Source organism: Mobula birostris, chromosome 4 (genome assembly GCF_030028105.1).
Source record: "Mobula birostris isolate sMobBir1 chromosome 4, sMobBir1.hap1, whole genome shotgun sequence".
NCBI lineage: Eukaryota > Metazoa > Chordata > Chondrichthyes > Myliobatiformes > Myliobatidae > Mobula > Mobula birostris.
In genome coordinates this window covers 88,256,195-88,273,265 of record NC_092373.1, presented here as the reverse complement: position 1 = coordinate 88,273,265, position 17,071 = coordinate 88,256,195, and the positions used below count along the sequence as shown (strand labels likewise).

General features: G+C 41.7%; 1 protein-coding gene across 4 annotated transcripts in view; it reads right to left on the bottom strand.

Moving 5' to 3' along the window:
- Positions 1–17,071, bottom strand: part of LOC140196465 (glypican-5-like) — a 648,398-nt gene that overhangs the window by 566,759 nt on the left and 64,568 nt on the right. The gene's annotated exons all lie outside the window — the stretch shown is intronic.

Below are 17,071 nucleotides of genomic sequence, written 5' to 3'. Positions count from 1 at the left end.
CCGTATTCTCAACAAACTCCTCCCACGCCAGGGGAACTCTACAATTAACCTACCAACACACATCTCTTTGGAATGTAACGGGAACCCGGTGGCCCCAGAGGAAAATGCACGCACAGGGAGAAAATGGAAACTCCGCACTGGTGTGCACGAGCTTAAGATCGAATGCAGGTCGCTGCAGCCATAAGGCAGCATTTCTGTTCACTGCCACCATTGTGGTGATAGAAACAACATCCCAATAATATGATAACTCCTTTTAACATTTGCTTCTGCGCAGCCAAAGCCAAAAGTCTTCTCACACCAAGAACGCATACTCACATTTGAACTGGGTTTGCAGGTGAATACTGGGCCTATAGGCAGACAGATAAACAGGTGTGAATTACCTGCCCTACACCAATTTATTGTGGATATATAAGAAGAGGAATATCTCCTTTGGTATTATACAGCTCAGAATCTCAGATTTTGCACATTTTGACTTCAAATGTTGAACTAGGTAAACTTTCTGCCACATCTACCCTCTTGGATGGAGGTACAACATCTGATCAAGGGTAAAGAAACTTTCTGCAATATCTTTGGCAATATTTATCCATTGGAAAAAAAACAATGATCTGATTCTTTTCCTACACAGTTGTATGACATTGAAACAGAGTGGCCAACTTGCCCACAATAAACACTGCAATGCTTCAGCAGTCATTGGATTACTTGAGAAAGTTGTGAAAGTTACTACTAAACCAAGTTGATTATCCTTTCTTTGCCAATAAGTAGTTCGCAGTAACTGTGTGAGTGTGGAACTGTGATGGAACATTACCAGCCAGAGCTGAATGCCATTATAATCCCACACTAACAAGAATGAATTCACAAGAAGAACCTGGCAAGTTTCTCAGTTAGTTCAAGCTTGTGATGGTCTCAATCAAGCCAAGAGATTTTTTTTTGTTCTTGTTCTTTGTTGGAAGAGTTAAACTTCTTTATTGGTGTTAGTCATCGTGTACTTTGATTGCTGAAGATAGGTTTTGGGATCAAACACTGGTTTACCCTGCTCCACAAAGCTCATGTCTAACTACCTGAGCTGGACCCTAAGTTGTCTCTCAGCATTCATCGCTTTTGAGTCTCCAAACTGGGCTAAGAAATATTATTGGATAATGTTACTCCTACAAGTTTGGATCCTCAACTCTGAGACTTGAACCTTGAAGGCCAACCAACCTTCAAGATTGCTCTGAACATCCATGACACTACTCCAAGTAGCTCAGAAGAAAAGTTCAAGAGACATTGAAAATAGATACTTTCCTTGAATATGTTTGATTATTAACTTCAAAATGCCAGGTTTGAGGAAGAATAATTGCTTCCCTGATAGAAATTAGTTGATTGGGTAATGACATAATGCTTGATCTCTGCTTGGGCAGCAGAGCAGGCCCACTTCCTCACAGTTCTAGTGACCAGATTTAATTCTGTCTCCAACGTTGTGTGGAGTTCAGACATTTTCCCTCTGTTGTTATGGCATTCTCCTAGTGCTCTGGTTCCACCTCCACAGCTCCACACCATCACTAAAATGTGCTGGTTGGCAGGTTGTTAGGCCACTAGAAAAGTGGTAGGGTCTAAGGAAAGGTTGGGGTGGGGTAGAAGTCAACGGGAATGTGAGACTAAGAAAATGAGATTAATGTAGAACTAGTGCTAATGAATGGCTCATGTTGAAATGAACTCAATGGGCCAAAGAGCCTGTTTCCTTATAGTATCTATGATGCAAAGTTGATGTAGTCAGTGCACTGAGAGTATCCGATGGTGTGAGTGTGGGACTGCAATGAAGCTACCTGTGATGGAACAACACCTGCCAGAGTTGGATGTCCCAGAGGCTCATCAAGTGAGGGGGCATGATGGTAGATCCACATTCCAACAGTCCTTATTGATATTTTTCTGAAGGTTGCTCACAAAGTAAGCATTGCAGAATTTGAAAGGTGATTTCGACTAGCAGGAGAGTCTAGAACAAAAGAGCATAGTTACAGATCAAGGGGCCAGTTACTTAGAACCAAGGTGTATAGAAATTTCCTTCTGCAGGGTTAATGAATCTCTGAAATTCGCTACCCCAAAGTTGTGGAAGCCAAGTTACTAGAATTTAAAGTGGAGGTAGATAATTGATTGAAAGATCAACATTGAGGGTAATGAAGATTCGGCACAGAAGAGCAGAGGAGGCTATGATCATACTAAAGGATGAGATGGCCCATTCCCACTCTTTGATTCTCTTGAGTTTATCAGCATTGGTGATTTCAAGCAATATTTTTCTACAGGAACAAAGAACTAGCATTAAACAGTCTACAAATAATTACTGGGCATAAAGGTCAGAAAGCAGCAGCCTCCTTGAGCCACAGTTCAACCTAAGGGCCAGCAAGAACAGGAGGAGGAATGGACTAATGTCTCTTAAATGCTTGTGTTTATCCGCAGTAATTACCACCGACTAATTGAATGGGCATATTGTTATATTTCAAAAAAATGGTTTACAAATAGACATATGGTTTTTATTTTTGTGGGACTGCATGACTTCAAAATGCCATCTGGCTTTTATTTAAAAGACTGCTCAAAGTCTGTCAGTATTGCCTCAGGCCCTCTCACCCCAATCTTTCCCTCCTACTGGCAAGACAAAGCAACACTTCAAACTCTTTTTACCAGTTTAATAATAGTGAGTGTTTCTCAGATCCTGTCCAATCAAAGCACTAGCAAAAACAGATCATCACTCAATTACAATTCTACAACTTCAACACATGCTTCAGGCTACAGATTATTCACGGGATGATCAGAGCCTCCAGTCTCTGTTCTTTGCAATAATGTGGTCACTCAGGTAACGAGCTCAAAGTTCAAAATAGATGCATATATGTCATCGTATGAGATGCATTTTCTTGTGGGCATTCAGAGGAGACACAAGAAACAACAGAATCTGTGAAAGAGCACTCATAACAGGATGGACAAACAAACAATGTGCAATTACAAAAAGAAAAAAATAAGAAATATTAAGAAATAAATAAGCAATAAGTATCAAGAACATGAGATGAAGAGTCATTGAAAGTGAGTCCGTAGGTTGTAGAAATAGTTTAGTGATGCGGCAAGTGAAGTTGAGTGAAGTTGTCCTCACTGATTCAAAAGCCTGATGATTGAGGGTTAATAACTGTTCCTGAACATGGCAGTGCTCATCCTGAGGCTCCTATACCTCCTTCCTGATGGCAGCAGCGAGAAGAGAGCATGGACTGGATCATGGAGGTCCCTGACAACTGATGTTGCTTTTTTGCAACAATGCTCTATGCACAATGGTGGACAGGGCTTTACCCATGGCAGACTGGGCTGAATCCTTTACCTATTATAGGATTTTCCACTGAATGGCATTGGTGGATACCAGGTTGTTCTCCAACCAGTCAATATATGCTCCATCGTACATCTATAGAATTTTGTCAAAGTTTTAGATGAACATGCCAAATCTTTGCAAACATCTAACCCATTGTATGAGATTAACATATTATTTACCTAAGTAAAATTCCCATCACCACTAGCATTAGAAGCACCCAGGTAAATGCAAAAGAACCCAATCCCTTCTCTTACGAAGAGTACCTAGCAACCAATTAGATTTTTCCTTCCTTTTAACAATTGCAACATAGTCCAATTATTTACGAAATCCTTCAAAGCATTTCACTTAATCCAGTCCCCCATTCAAGTCAAGTCAAATCAGTTTTATAATCAGGTGCACAAGTACAGTAAAATTCAGGTACGATGACAGACTTGCTTACAACATTACAGACACAAGACTATAAAGGCCAGTTTACAATGTAAGTATAGCTTTTGAAATATGACAATATGAATACACAAGAGAAGATGGGTATGAAAATCCTTCATGTAAATTGGTCAGCCCTCAGTTGACTATTTAGCTCCTAGCATTATGACCTCCAGCACCTCAAAAAACCCATTTTGAAGTTTTCCGGGCAAGGCTACTTAATAAATTTACGTCCACAGAGCACATGTAGATCAATAGCTCGACTGCTCAGGACTGTTCCAGACAAATTTAGGAATAGCTTCAGTAAATCCTTCATTCTATACATGACTATCACTTGAAATGAATATCTAGGTAATATCCCCAGAAATGCGGAAGAATATGGTTGGCTACTGTGGAAAGTTGAATGATATTGTTCTTGTACCCCGGATCTCCATCCTTTACATCTTCATTTCTGTATCAAAGCTATGTTTGTTGGGAACAGAGCAAGGTTCCATCACCATTTTACAGAACTGTCCAACTGAACCTACATAAAAATAGCCACAATTCTCGGCTCCAGGTCCCCTAGTTTAGTGACACTGGAGCCAAAATGCCCTTCAAAACCTTTGATCAACTTGATTTATAGTCCTTGTGAAAACTATTAGATCATGGTTTTGACCAAACACTGAAAACCGCATTATCAATAAAGAAAGCCTCCATTGTTTTCCCTAACGCAACATGTTTGCAGCATCGTTCAAAACATGCTTGGTTGTTCCCTGAATGCTTTTTATTTTCAGCATATCTTCAAACAAACAAATATTCTTACGATAAAGGTAGCTGTTAATAATGAAGCATTTTGGATAAATTGGTCTTCACATATCACACAACAACCTTTGTTTTACTTGATTTAATTTTCGCAATCAACCAGACTCAAGGGAAGAATGGAGTTCAGTATCATAGACAAGAAAGATTTTGTTTCCTGAATAGTTTTGGATATCTTTTATGGACTTTGGGCTGCTGATCATGAAAATTGCCATGAAATTTCCCTTTCATGCACCAAATTTGCCTATATTTGTTATTTCATTTCATAATTCAAGTCAGAATAACTGATGCCAAGATTAAGGAGGGCATTTTTGTTGGTCCACAAATCAAACAGGTCATCAGTGGCAGGCAATTCGAAAAACTTCTAGTGGGACCGGAGAAAATTGCATGGAAGGCATTCAAGGATGTTACTGAAAATTTTCTTGCAGCTACAGAGCACCAAACAACATGCAGCTAGTTGACAACATGTTTCAAGCATACAAAATCAGAAAGTGCAACATGTCACTAAAGATTCATTTTCTGTATTCCCACTTAGACCTCTTCCCTGCAAATCGTGGTGCTGTCCGTGACAAGAATGGCGAAAGGTTTCACCAGGACATTGCGGTCATGGAGAAATGGTATCAGGGCAACTGGAATCCATCAGTGCTGGCTGACTATTGCTGGACACTCAAGCGAGAAGCCTCAGAGACTGAGTACAAACAAAAATCAGCAACAAAACATCTTTAGCTTGGTTGAACTATTGTGAAGCGTCAGCACTGTTATGGAATTAAATACATTACATTCAGTAAAAGTTAATTTCCTGTTTCACCAAATTCCTATGTGATACAGGTCGCCTGAAATTATATTTGTCTTCAGTTTCAAGTGGTCTATCATAAACCAAAAACTAATTCTAGGAAAGCAATAATTCCGAAAAACTTTGTTGTCTGTTGTAAATTGCTGCTGATGCCAATGAAATGGTCTGAGGAAAAAAAGTCATACCAACAGAACATCATAGAGTGCAGAGACAGACCCTGCACTCACCATTTTATTGATGTATCTATACTAATCCCAAGCACTTGTCTAGGTGCTTAACTGTTACCAGATTTTTCTGTCATACATTCTTTGGGGTTTTTCTCCTGTTTTGAGGATGTCTGTGGAGAGTGTGAATTTCAGGTTGTATATTGTATACATTCTCTGATATGAAATGGAACTATTGAATACCAGCCTCCATCATGCCCTCAGGCAGCATATTGCAGACTTCAAACCGTCCCCCACATAGAGTGTTTGGAAAAATGATCTCAGACAAATTAATGGCCCTTCACCTCACAAAGTAAATGTTGCATGTCTTGTTAAAATTTCATCTTTAACACTCATCTAACCTCTGTTACAAGGGAATAGAGACAACTAGTTTTAGACTGAAGCTCATCTCAGGAGATGATGCTGTGGCAATTTTCACTAATGTGTGACATTGTCTGTCTGCCTTTTCAGTGGATATAGACATGACACACACAAAAGGACAGGAAAGTTCCTGCTAGTGTCCAGTTTTTAAAAATAAGTGACCAGGTTTTAGCGAGACCACAAATTGGCTGTTCAGTTTCTTACACAATGACTGCAATGCACAAGGTGGAAGGCACTACATAGATGCTCTCTAATTGCAAAGTCTTGGTAAAACAGTTGGTGAAAGTTTGCTAAATGTATTGTAGCCTGAGGCTGTTGTGAGCAAGCTTGAAGTAGAAAACTGGTGCAAGTTTTTAGTAGACAAAAATATAACATGAAACATTCAAACAGTTCTGATCCTGCCCTCATTTTAGTAATGTTCTGAGTTAGAATAGAGTAACTGCTAATGAAAAGGCAAAACAAAACTGTCCTCTCCATGTTTGAAATCTGAAGTGAAAAACTAAGAAAAACTCTGCTTACTCTGTCTAGATCCAGGGCAGGTATGTCACAGGTTAAATACAGAGGAAAAACTCAGGCATTCCAGCACTGGCAGTGCAGGTTCAATGCAGAACTCCTGTTAGACATCCCAACAAAGACTCCCTGGGCAGGTACAGCACAGGTAGGCACAGAGCAAATGCAAAAGGACACATTGAAATTTAGACTTGCACTTAGCACCTGCTGATTTCTCCCACAGACTTAACCTGAGCAAGTCATTTCAAAGCATGCAATTATTCCTCTGGTGTGTCGCTGACATTTATTTTATTGATTGGTGGACTGGGCAATGTTCACCATGCACTTTGGCCAAATGTTCTATCCCATAGCTTCAGCTTAAACTCGCATGTATGTAGCAGCTTCTAGTTTTGTTAATAGGCATCCCGCCACTGTGATGCACCCTCTTAACTCAGAGCTAAACACAGGAGACAAACTCACCTTACAGTGTAGTACTGAGAAAGTTCTATGCTCCTAGATGTGCCATGTTAAGAGAGAAGTATTGTCAGGATCCTATCTATTTTCTCAGGTGAGCAAACATCCCAAACCATTCATTCAATACTTATCCTCTCAACACACATGAGAAGAGATGGAAAATATTAGAAACATCAGATCACACAGTATCTGTGGAGAAAGAATCAGAATTCACATTTCAAGTTAAAGGCCCTTCACTAAAACTGGAACAAGAGTAAAAGTCAAGTTATGTTTCATTTGCAGAGAGGGTGAGGGGAGGGACAGATAAGCATCTCTGAAACTCTTTGTCAACTATGTCATAGTTGCCCTCAGATGAGTCAATAGGGCCAGTTAAAAGGTGATTAATACACATAAGCATATTGCATTGGAAATAAGAGGGCCGTGGAACATGTCTTGCATGTCAAATTGTACTAATGAGGACAGAAAAACTAAGCCACGTCACAGTATGACTTATAACAGAACTCACCAAATTTCATACAAGCTGAGAAAACAAATTACCCGAAGTTGAAGAAATTGATATCATGTCCAAAATGGATCCAGATAGAAGCCAAGGTGTTATTTCTCAGGTTTGTAACGGGTCTTATTATTACAGCGCAAGAAGCGAAAGAATGAGAGATTGTGTCGTCTTCTCACAGCTACCATGGGACAGGAGGTATAGAAGCCTGAAGTTCAGTGTGGTGGATAGCGTAACGCTTTAAAGTGCTTGTATCTGGGATTCAATTCCCTCGCCTGTCTGAAAGGACTTTATATGTTCTCTCTGTGACCATATGGGTTTATTTCCACATTCCAAGGACTTATTGGTTAGGGTCAGGAAGTAACGGGCATGCTATGTTGGCACTGGAAGCATGGAGACACTTGCAGGTTGCTCCTTGAATTGTGTTAGTCATTGACACAAATGATATATTTCACTGTACATTTGATGTTTGGATGTACATGTGACAGATAAGGTTAATCTTAAAGCCCTTATTTCCCTTCAACCATTCAGTTCTTGAACTAACCAACTCAACCCTAATCACTACCTCACATAACAACACTATGACTATTTTGATCACTTTGCACTACAGTGGATTTGTTTTGATCTAATTTTATTTTTATACAAATTTATGCTGTTTTTCTTGTTAAATGTTCTCTCTCTAATGCTAGTGCCTGTGATGCTGCTGCAGTTGAGATATTCCTTACACCAATACGTACAAGTATTTGTGCACATGACAATACACTTGACTTCTTGTTATAAGTGGGAGTGGGATATGGAATTAAAGTGACAGACAACAGAGAAAAAAAAATCACAGCAACTTCTGCAGACAGAACACATTCTCTGCAAAACAAAGAACTGGTCAACAGTGTCATTTTTTTTTCTCTTTGAGCTGCTATGGGTAATCAAAACACTCAGCAATGTGAAAAGAAATAAAAAGAAGTTCTACAGTTTTGTTTGGATTGTATTTACAATATAGTTAACTGAACTCCAGTTGATCACTTAATGATAACAAATGCATTTTGGCATCTTAGATATTTTAATCCTATGCAGAGTATTATTAAGGGTCTAGAAATAAAAGGACTCTATATTTAGACGTATATTCAGGTGTTTTGCTATTACTTGCTCAGTGAGTTTTGGGCGCTGATGTTTTCTGCTGGAATGATTGGTGGGAGGGTTCGTACTTTGGTGTTGCTTGTGTACGTGAGGGGATGGGGTCTTTGGGGTTCTAACTTTTTTCCTGCCATTCATTCTTTGGGGGGTTTCTTCTGTTTGATGGATGTCTGTGAAGTGTAAGAATTTCAGGTTGTACACTGTATACATTCTCTGCTATTAAATGGAACCATTGAACCTTATACTGAGTCAACAATAGCTGTTCCAGAATTATGACCTATTACAAAGAACCGCAGATTTGGAAATCTGTTAAAAAAAAACAGAAAATGCCAAAAACACCCAACGTATGAGGCAGTATCAGTGGATTGAGAAACAGAGTTACCATTTCCAATAATGCTCATTTTTCTAACATTGTTAGCTGTTCCTCTTCCCGCCAATGCTGCCTGATCAGCTGCATGCTTCCAGCATGTTCTGTTTTAGCTTGGTTCCAGATATACTTTCACTCAGTGACATTAATACACTGCAACTATAAAAATATAAATAATAATACTAGCAGCCAGCCCTTTTCAATGATTCATGATCACAAACAAGAAAGGACACACAAGACAATGTTACAACGCTGCTTCCTTCAGAGTAGGACCAATTCTGCATGGGTATCATTTGCAAATGTATAAGAGAGATGGGAGAAAAGGGTGAAAGAGAAACATAATGTGAGAAAGAAAGAAGGCTGAGGCATAATGACATCAGAGACAAACTACAGAATAAACAGAAAAGCGCAAGAAAGAAGAGCAAGAGAGAATGGAAACATTGATAGATAGCTAGCCAAAAGATTATGGAAGTGGAAAGACCCCAGAAGAAGATTTATACAGAGAACAGTGAGATGGAAATAAAAAAAGAATGAGAAGACATGGCTATGTTCTGACTACATCAGATATACAAGCATCAGAATGTTAGGGATCAGCACTGGTGCACATCAGGGGTGTGTACTTAACCGACTGCTCGACTCCCTCTACACTCATGACTGTGTGGCGAGGCATAGCTCAAATGCCATCTATAAATTTGCTGTTGATACAACCATTGTTGGCTGAATCTCAGATGGACATAAGAGAGCGTACAGGAGCAAGATATACCTGTTAATTGAGTGGTGTCGCAGCAACAACTTTGTACTCAATTAAAGAGCTGATTGTGGGCTTCAGAAAGTGTAAGACGAGGGATCCATGAAAAATTCTCAGAGGGATCAGAACTGGAGAGCGTGAGCAATTTCAATGTCAAGATCTCCTAGGATCTAACCTGGTGCCAACATTTCAATGCAGCTGTAAAGAAGGCAAGACAATGGCTGTATTTCATTAGGAGTTTCAGGAGATTTGGTTTGTCACCCAAGACACTGGAAAACTTCTATAGATGTACCATGGAGAGCATTCTGACAGGATATATCACTCTGATATGGCGGGGTGGGGGAGGGGAGCTACAGCACAGGATCAAAAGCAGTTACAGAAATTTGTAAAATTAGTCAGTTCCAGTTTAGGTACTAGCCTCCAGAATATCCAATTCATCTCCAAGGAGCGATGCTTCAGAGAGGGAGCGTCTATAATTAAGGAACGCACTCAGCGATTCAGGAAGTTTCTTCCCCTCTGCCATCCAATTCCTAAATGAATATTGAACCCTTGAACACTACCTCACTTTTATTAGTTCTGTTTTTAGACTATTTTAACTACTTAATACATATACATATATATATATTATACTTACTGTAATTGATTTACTTATTTTTGCTACATTATCATGTTTTGCATTGTACTACAACTGCTAAGTTAACAAATTTCATAACATATGTCAGTGATATTAAACCCAAGTCCAATTCTGATTCTGATTCTGATCAAGCGATGCAGAGCCACTATACCAGATTTTAGAAGACAGGTGCTCCTCAAACCAATCCTTCCCACTGGAGAAATAAAACACTGATTGGTTGATCACTTTGCAGAGCACTTGCGTTCAATCCACAGTAGTGACAGTAAGCTTCCAGCTTCCGAGCATTTTAATTTCCCACCCCACTTCTAGCTGTCTGCCTGTGACCTACTGCACTCTTTCAATATCCAATGTCCAACTTCAGATCATCATTTTCCATCTAGGCTCACTGCAGCCTTGAGGACTCAGTATCAAAATTTATAAACTATTTTCTGGCTAAGTTGACCAGTTCTGCTAATCACTTAGGCTGGTCCTATATCTCAAAGCTTACCATTGGCAACACATTACTAAGACAAATCAGCTCCATCTAATCCTAACCCTAACGGCTTCATGATTTTATTTTGCCATTTCAAAGATATTCCATTTGTTCTATTCATCCTCCACCTCCATCTTCTGGCAACTGAAAACTGATTTGTTTCCTTTATCCCCCAAAGCTGAGAAAAGATCCAGGACCCAAAACATTAACTGTGTCTTCTTCCATGGATGCTGCCCAATCTGCTGAGTGCTTCCAGCCTTTGTGATTGTTACATAGAATAGTACAGCACAGTACAGGCCCTTCGGCCCACAATGTTGTGCCGACCCTCAAACCCTGCCTCCCATACAAGCCCCCACCTTAGATTCCTCCATATACCTGTCTAGTAGTCTCTTAAACTTCACTAGTGTATCTGCCTCCACCACTGACTCAGGCAGTGCATTCCACGCACCAACCACTCTCTGAGTAAAAAACCTTCCTCTAATATCCCCCTTGAACTTCCCACCCCTTACCTTAAAGCCATGTCCTCTTGTAAGAGGGTAAGAGGTGCTGGCTATCCGCTCTATCTATTCCTCTGATTATCTTGTACACCCCTATCATGTCTCCTCTCATCCTCCTTCTCTCCAAAGAGTAAAGCCCTAGCTCCCTTAATCTCTGATCATAATGCATACTTTCTAAACCAGACAGCATCCTGGTAAATCTCCTCTGTACCCTTTCCAATGCTTCCACATCCTTCCTATAGTGAGGTGACCAGAACTGGACACAATACTCCAAGTGTAGCCTAACCAGAGTTTTATAGAGCTGCATCATTACATCGCGACTCTTAAACTCTATCCCTCGACTTATGAAAGCTAACACCCCATAAGCTTTCTTAACTACCCTATCCACCTGTGAGGCAACTTTCAGGGATCTGTGGACATGTACCCCGAGATCCCTATGCTCCTCCACACTACCAAGTATCCTGTCATTTACTTTGTACTCTGCCTTGGAGTTTGTCCTTCCAAAGTGTACCACCTCACACTTCTCCGGGTTGAACTCCATCTGCCACTTCTCAGCCCACTTCTGCATCCTATCAATGTCTCTCTGCAATCTTTGACAATCCTCTACACTATCTACAACACCACCGACCTTTGTGTCATCTGCAAACTTGCCAACCCACCCTTCTACGCCCACATCCAGATCGTTAATAAAAATCACGAAAAGTAGAGGTCCCAGAACAGATCCTTGTGGGACACCACTAGTCACAATCCTCCAATCTGAATGTACTCCCTCCACCACCACCCTCTGCCTTCTGCAGGCAAGCCAATTCTGAATCCACCTGGCCAAACTTCCCTGGATCCCATGCCTACACTACATTAGAGTAGACGTCAGGTTTTGGAAGAATTGCAGTGTCCATCAGTAGGGCATGGATAGAATACCGAAGGATCATGTATCATTGTGACAGAGAGTGGAAGGGGGTGGGAGTTGACATTGGTTAATGTCCCTTGGCACAATGGTATAGAAGTAATCATTCAAAATTAGATCTATGGAGAAATAGTAAACATGGCTCTGACACTTTCAAAGTCTTTATGCAGCCTTCCAAGAACAAGGCTTGGCATTTTTCTAAGATATTAGTCAGACTTCACTTGGAGCATTGTGAGCAGTTTTGGCCACTCATTTGAGAAAAGATATGCTGGCATTGGAGATGGTCCAGAGAAGGTTCACGAGAATGGTCCTGGGAACGAAAGGGTTAATGTACCAGCTTATTTGATGGCTCTGGGGCTGTACTTGCTGGAGCTTAGAAGAATGAGGGGGAATCTCATTGAAACCGATCGAATATGAAAACACCTAGACATGGTGGAAATGGAGAGTAAGTTTCCAATAGTGGGGGAGTTGTCATAGTCCAGTCCGTGAAGTCTATATTCCGGTTCACGGTCCGGTCCATCGACCCTTGCTCCAGGTTTTCCTGTCTACCCTGTTTCTGTCCTTGTTAAGCTAATTGAGGCAGCTGATGCTAATTGGGGCTGGCTGCATAAATACCTCCAGAGACCAGGGTGTAGTGGCTGGATTGTTCTTGTCCTTACTCCTTGTATCCCTTCCTCTGCCTTCTGTTTCCTCGCCTGAAGCCCTGCCTTGTCTTGCCGGTAACTCTCACCTCGCCTGAAGTTCTGTCTCACCTTGCTTTGCCTGAAGCCCTGCCTTGTGTTGCCGGTATCTCTCGCCTCACTCGAAGTTCTCGTCTTGCCTTGCTTTGCCAGTAGCCTTGCCTTGTCTTGCTGTCTGGCCCTGGAGCCACCCTGTACTTAGCTCCTTTCCTGTCCCTTGCCTCTGCCCAGGTAAGCCAGGCCATCTTGCCGTTACCTGGGGTTGGTTCTGTCCCTTCCAGTCCCTTGCCTCTGTTGGGTGGTGATCCACGCCCTGCCCAGGAGAAGCCTGCCAAGTCTCGCCTCAAGTCTCCAGCCTCCAGCCTCGCCTGCAGCCTTATCTCTTGCCTAGCCAAGCCAAGCCTCTAGCCTCAAGCCTGTAGATTTCTGCCTCATCCTGCCTTCCTGCCAGGCCCCATCCTTGCCTAGTTCTGGGGTCCGAGCCAGAGGCAATTTCCAGGTACTGGGTCCTTGTCCAGTCTCTGGCTCGGAGTCCAAGCCCAGGCTCCTAGCTCCCTTGTTCAGTCCTGTTCCAGGTTCCTGGTTTTCCTGTCCATGTCCTTGCCATCGCCCTATATCCTAGTCCCGTCCCTAGTACTTCAGTGTCTGTGTCTTGCACTTGGGTCCATTCCCAGCCACCACCTTATGACAGGAGTAGAATCAAAGGACGTAGCCTCCGAATAGAGGGAAGTCCATTTACAACAGAAATAGAGGAATTTCTTTAGCCAGAGGGTGGCGAATCTCTGGAATTCATTGCCACAGACAGTTTTGAAGGCCAAGTCACTGAGTATATTTAAGGCGGGGGTTGTTAACTTCTTGATTAATCAGGATGTCAAAGGTTATGAGCAGAAGGTAGGAGAATGAGGTTGAAAGGACAATAAATCAGACATGATGGAACAGTGGAGCAGACTCAATAGGTCAAGAGCCTGATGGTCAAGGTAGGTAAAGTTGCAACATTTAAGAGGCAATTGGATAGTACATGAGGGTTTTGGGCTGAATGCCAGCACCTGGGGCTAGCAGGGATGATGCTGTGGTCAGCATAGACCATTTGGGCCAAAGGATCCATTTTTGTGCCGTATTACTTTATGACCCAATGACACATTGGTGAAATAGTGATCAGTTAGGAAAACTACCAAAGGATACCATGGACTATAGACTAGTTAGAAAGTTCATCAGAGAATAAAAAACAGATGGAATTTACTCTGGATAAATGTGAGGTGCTGAATTTTAGGAGGTCAAATGCAAGAGGAGAGTTTACAATACGTGGCAAGATCCTTGTGAGTACCAATCTACTGAGGGATCCTGGGATACATGCCTATAGCTCCCTGAAACTGGCAAGATAAGTGGATGGAGCGGAAACGGAAGCATACTGTCTACTTGTGTCCTGTTAAACCTTCAGCCTGATGGAAGAAGCCATCTCCCTGTCCTGTTGCTCTGCAAAGTTTCACTCTTGGGTTTCCAGTAACTCACAAGACACATGAGGACTCACCAGCCAACCGGGGGAACTCAAGCCATTGTGAAGGAAACAACTGTCATCTCAGCACATTTGTGGAAGGCAGGGCGAAGCAACAGCCCCAAAGGAAGTAGGCAGAGTGAGCTTACAGAGGGTCACTTTCATTGAAAGAATATAAAAATGAGTAATTTCAGCAGGCCTGTCAGCTATTTGATAGTGTGCCTGCCTGTAAAATAAATACACACACATCTGAATTTTAATGTATTTCCTGTCTGCTTCTCTGCTGGCTGTTCTGTGGCTTATCAAATGTGGCGTTCAGGCAGTTCAACTTTAATCTGGTAAAGCTTCACTACAACTGTCTTATATCACAACTCTGCTCATTACAGTGTAAGCATCGCTAGGAACTGTTCACGTCTGACAAACATCTTCGGGTTAGGAATGTTCCCAGGTGTCTATGGAGGCAACGCACTGGCACCGCTCCTGGAGAACAAAATACTTCAGTCGAAATGTATAGGCTATGGGCCGGCTGGTGGCACCATGACAGCGGCGCCGGACTCGGGAGCAGCGGTTCCCGGGTTTGAAACCAGTTGGGTCCACTCCCAAGTACGCTTTCCATCCGTGCTGGGTTGAGTGTCGAGATCGCAACTCGACCTCGTAAAATAAAGGGAAAAATACTGTGAAAATGTCTGTGTGAGGACTGGTGTGCCACCCAGTCTCTCTCTCTCGCTCCGCACCTTGTAAAAGCCATGAAAAAGACAACATCACAGATGCATGCACGCACACGCAGACGCGCACGCATGCAGGGACACACCAAAAAAAAAGGAACGTATAGGCTCGCACCCATAAACCAATAACTCTGGCAGGGAGGTACAGAATCCGCACTAATATTCCAAAGCCAATGGGAAAAGAATAGGGTGTTGCATAATCAAAGCTTATACACTAATGAGTTTTAAGAGGGTAGGGAACCGTATGGCCAGGGTTCATCAGGGACAGTGCTGCTGCAAACTAACCAGCCATCCCAGTGGCCAGTCTGACTTGCAAAGCAGCAAAGCTTCTCATATATTGTCAAGATAATGTGGAAGCCACTTTGAGGGTCAACATCTGGTTGATTGTCTGTTACATTTACACTGCTCAACAGAACATACCTTCTGCATAAGAAATTCTTGAAACTGAACTAAACTAAATAACGACTGAAGAGATCAAGAATCATTTTATTCTCCATATACATTCACATGTATTAGAAATTTGCTGTGGTGCAGTAGTGCACCATGCAACAAAAACATTCAACAATTATAAAGAATTTTTTAAAACACTCAAAATATAAAGTTAGAGGTTAAAGTATGGATATGGAATAAAATGTGGATTAAAAAGTGATATGATTTATTTACAGTGTAGTGATGAGGGTAATAGATAGAGGGCAGTTGAGGGGGAGGGGAGGGTGCTAACTGGAATGTTTGATAAAATTTACTGACTGGGGGAAGAAACTTTTAAGATTGAGTGAACTTTTTATTTTAATAGTCCTGTAGCACTTTACAGAATGACTTTTACCAATGACTTTTCCTGCCCGCTCCTTTGTCCTGCAAACATACAAGTCTGCAATGATGGTAGACTGCAGTCTATAACCTTTTCTGCTGCCCTGACAGCTTTGCTGTAGCTTTTGTGTATTGAGAGAGGTCCCGACACCAAACCAGACATGGCTGATCTGAGGCATTTTCTATAAAGGAAGTGTAGAATTGCACCAGTATGTTCTGGGGAAGATGAAATTTTACCAAATGCTGCAAGAATTACACCTTCTACCAAGCCTTTATGTTAAAGAAGGAGATATGATTCTCCCACATGAGGTCCAGGAACCTGAATGGTGAAACAGTGCCATGGTAGAGTTATTGATGATAAGTGGGTGGAAAAAAATGTTTTTCCTGAAATCAATATACATCTCCACAGTTTTGAGGGCTTTGAACTCAAATTGCTGCTGTTTATTTTATATTTTTTAAACCAGAATATAAAAGGAGTCAACTAAAAAGTGTTAAATGATCCAGAATTCAAAATTTTGTATGGATAAAATTTGGTGAGAGATACGGAGTCAGTAAAAGCCAAACCCATCACATGCCAACTATTAAATCTATCAACTCTCAAAAATACTGTCAAGGCAGTGCTCATTTATTTGAAATAGATTTTTTTTCCCTTTTTTTGTGGCTTTCCTCTTCACTGTCTCTCAACAATGTCCTCCCTATTTGAGTCAATTACACAGGACAGGGTTCAATGACATTCGCTGGATGCTCTCTAGGACCTCTTGGCACACCACTACTTGATACCTCTCTTCCATTCTCTTTGCTGGGCTGGAAGACAATCAGCAGTGAGAAAGGCGATTAAACATATTGAGCATTCAGCTAAACACCATCATATCTTAAACATGTTCAAAGAAAGGTCCTCTGCATGCCAGCATCTGTTGATAGGCTAGTAACCAGGGTGTCTGGGGGAAGGGGCTGGAACCATTAGACCTCATGTGGCATGGAAAACATCAGCAGAAGGACATTGATGGAGGGTGGAACTGATGGAACCGGATAAGAGATGAAGCTTCAGAGATAGCTGTAAGTCTAAATGACTACTGTGGACACCCAACCAGAGGGTGACGTATGTAAACAGCTCAGCAGTGGTGCTGATCATGCAAGTAGGGTGCCGAAGACATTGACAGTGAGGTGGGGTAAGAGGCAAGCAGGAAGGATACTACTTAACAAATCAGCCGCCGACAAGGCAGCAAACGCCTTCAGCT